The 3,544-nt window shown below is 40.1% G+C and overlaps 1 long non-coding RNA gene across 1 annotated transcript in view; it reads right to left on the bottom strand.

The window, feature by feature from the left end:
- Positions 1-2,216: 2,216 nt before the first annotated feature.
- LOC108536003 (uncharacterized) overlaps positions 2,217-3,544 on the bottom strand; it is an 18,648-nt gene continuing 17,320 nt past the window's right edge. Inside the window, exons 2-3 of the long non-coding RNA XR_001887391.1 lie at positions 2,914-2,979; positions 2,217-2,327 (exon numbers count right to left, since the gene is read on the bottom strand). This is a non-coding gene — a long non-coding RNA (uncharacterized LOC108536003). The remainder of the gene's footprint in view (positions 2,328-2,913; positions 2,980-3,544) is intronic.

Genomic DNA, 3,544 nt, shown 5'->3' with positions numbered 1-3,544 from the left:
TTTCCACTCCCATCAAGAGTGTAAAAGCACTCTTTTTCTCTGTAACTTCGCTAGCATCTTGTGAGGAACATGACTATACTGCAGGATAGGCATGACTCAAGGAGTTTGTAGCACAGGCACACAATTCCACCTTTAATGTGAAAACAGCAATGTAGTCATAACATGGGAATGCCATCACTTGGCTCCACAACACTACTGCCTGTAAAAGATATGACTGCCCTGCTAACACTGTACATACAGGTGCACTCATGTCCAGAGAGAGAAAATTAAGTTGCTGACCCTGAAGTCAAGAGAGAGCCGGCTGGCACCTCCAACACCCAGCTGCGCAGATTGTGGTGTCGGGGGGGCCTCTATCTACTCTCAGGGCAGGCTCCCCCATGCTGCTGGTGGCTAGCATTCCCAGCTAGGGTATCTTATCTTCTAAGGTGCCATCAAAATGAGGCCCCCTGACCCACGCTGCTCAGCCACCTGGATTCATCCCCCTTCCTAGGAACATGCACAGGTCTCTTGCCTTGAAGGGAATCCCAGGAGCTGGAGTATGTAAAGCTCCTGGTTCTCTGTGTGCCTGAGCAGCTGGCTCTGCTGAGTCTCCACACAGCTCTGTATGTCAAACACAAGGTGGTGTGGGCTCACAAGGGAATCTGAGATAAGCGTGGTTCCCAGGAGTTGTACCTTCACTAACCACTTCTCTTGGGTGGGGGTGGGTCTCTAAAGAAAATATTCATATGAACTACTCAAAAATATTAATAATCATATTTTCAAGTAATTCTGCTGTTCAGAAATCACATTATGACAACTGATGAAAGTTTTTGGTACTTTTTTTAATGATAAATCTAGGCAATTACCATACAACCCAGCAGCTGACTCTTTGCCATTTACCCCATGACACTAAAAACATACCTTCACACAATACCTTGTATATGAATGCCCATAACAGCATCATTCATAATAGCACCAAACTGGAAATAGCCTGAATATATTTTAATGAACATCTGGTTAAATTCTAGTATATATTTATCTAACATGGAATACTCAGCTCTAAAAACGAATGAATGATTCGTAATTACAACATAGCACCACGTAATCTGCGTGTAAAAAATCATTTTAAAAAGGTTATTTATACTGTTTAATTTACATAACATTTTTGAAATGACAAAATCGTAGAAATGGAGAGCAGATTTGTGGTTTCTAGGGGTAAGTTTGCAAGTTTGAGATGTGATGGGAATAGTTGTTCTATCATAGAACAACAGAAGTTATAGTTGGTGTGTGAACCCTTCTGTAACTTGAATGTGGTGATGGATACAAGAATCTGCGTATCTGATAAAATTGTATAGAAATAAACACAGTTAAGGCCGGGCACATTGGCTCACGCTTGTAATCCCAGTACTTTGGGAGGCCGAGGCGGGTGGATCACAAGGGTCAGGAGATCAAGACGATCGTGGCTAACACGGTGAAACCCCATCTCTATTACAAATACAAAAAATTAGCAGGGCATGGTGGTGGGCGCCTGTAGTCCCAGCTACTCGGGAGGCTGAGGCAAGAGAATGGCATAAACACAGGAGGCGGAGGTTGCAGTGAGCCGAGCGCGCGCCACTGCACTCCAGCCTGGGCAACAAAGTGAGACTCCGTCTCAAAGTAAAAAAAAAAAACAAAAAAGAAACACAGTTAAACATACACACACACACACACACAATTGAATGAAGGTAAATCTGAGGATATTGGAGTGTAATCAGTAGATTTCATTAAAATTACTATTTTCATTGTGAAACTGTACTACAGTTTTGTGAAATGTTGTCGTGCAGGAGCCACAAAAATTTTACATGGGCTCTGTCTCTATTATTCCTTATATGTGCATGTGAGTCTACAACTATCTCAGTATCAATTTTAATTAAATATCCACATTTTATCTTCAAAAATTCTACCCTACAGTATTATGAAAAGGATACAAAGAAAAATTTTATTTTTTATCATGTTGTGGTCAATAAAGCAGACACTACTGCTCACACAAGGCCCAATATCATTGGAGTGACAATTTAGAAGATTAAGTCAGCACAGCAAAGCTAGGTCCAATGAACTACGGAAGTTCAACCATGGAATGCACTGCCTTCTTAAATACTATATTATTAAAAGGGCATAAGTGAAAAACACCTTGATATTTGATGAGAAGAATTGAGAGTTGAAAATTTGCTAAGCTTGGACTAGATAAATGCCATGAATCTATTCAACAGTCTAGTTGCTTTGATTTTATTCATCAGATTATTTGTGAGTTTCTTTTTATGTAAACAATTTTGTTATTTGCTACTCAGCTTCAAGAATTCTCCAGAGCACTGAAAATAAAACGGAGAGCAAAGTCAGATCAAGGTCCTGCCTTTCTGGAGTTCACAATCTACTAATTTAGATACACATTAATTGAATGAGCACATATATAATGGTCACAGTAAACCAAATGACACCTCTATTAGGTGCTATACAAGAAAAGCAAATGGTACTATTAGAGAGAGAAATACAAAAAAACAAAAACAAAACCTGGTATAATTCTAACTTTCCTTGAGGAACTAATTCTAGACCTGAGTTCTGGTAGCTAAGCAGATTTTAACTGTTCAGAGTGGTATGGCAGGTAATAACGGAAGGAAAAAAAAGGATGGACAAAGGTGGCCATACAGAAAAGCAGATGCATGAGGCTAAAATGTAGAGGGCTTACAAGGGGCGAGTTTCAGGATAGAAATAACTTGATTATTCAGTAAACAGACATTTTTCAACAGTAATAACCTTAGGGACAACTTTGTCTTAAACATTTTGTGGAATGTGAAAGCGGGAAATAGTAAATTTGCATGTGGGTAAGTAATCGTCTTGCCAGCGAATACTGTTGCACTGCCTACATTGTGGGGAACAGAAATAGAAAGGGTGGCTTACCGATGGATGTCATCAGATAAGAAGCCAGTGACAAGGTTATCTTCTAAGACAGAGGGAATGGTAGTGCTGAAAGAGAAGTGAAAGGTTGAGTAAAGTAAAGAAAGTTTGACATTGTTACTTGGAAGTATGAGAGTTCACCAGAGAATTCTAACACCAGAGAATTTTTTTTTTTTTTTGATTATACTTTAAGTTCTAGGGTACATGTGCATAACGTGCAGGTTTGTTACATATGTATATTTGTGCCATGTTGGTGTGCTGCACCCACCAACTCGTCAGCACCCATCAATTCATCATTTATATCTTGTATAACTCCCCAATGCAATCCCTCCCCCCTCTCTCCTCCCCATGATAGGCCCCAGTGTGTGATGTTCCCCTTCCCGAGTCCAAGTGATCTCATTGTTCAGTTCCCACTTATGAGTGAGAACATGCGGTGTTTGGTTTTCTCTTCTTGTGACAGTTTGCTAAGAATGATGGTTTCCAGCTGCATCCATGTCCCTACAAAGGATGCAAACTCATCCTTTTTTATGGCTGCATAGTATTCCATGGTGTATATGTGCCACATTTTCTTAATCCAGTCTGTCACAGATGGACATTTGGGTTGATTCCAAGTCTTTGCTATTGTGAATAGTGC

This window comes from Rhinopithecus bieti, unplaced genomic scaffold, assembly GCF_001698545.2.
Source record: "Rhinopithecus bieti isolate Rb0 unplaced genomic scaffold, ASM169854v2 scaffold_1244, whole genome shotgun sequence".
Taxonomy (NCBI): Eukaryota; Metazoa; Chordata; class Mammalia; order Primates; family Cercopithecidae; genus Rhinopithecus; species Rhinopithecus bieti.
This window is presented reverse-complemented; position numbering and strand designations above follow the sequence as displayed.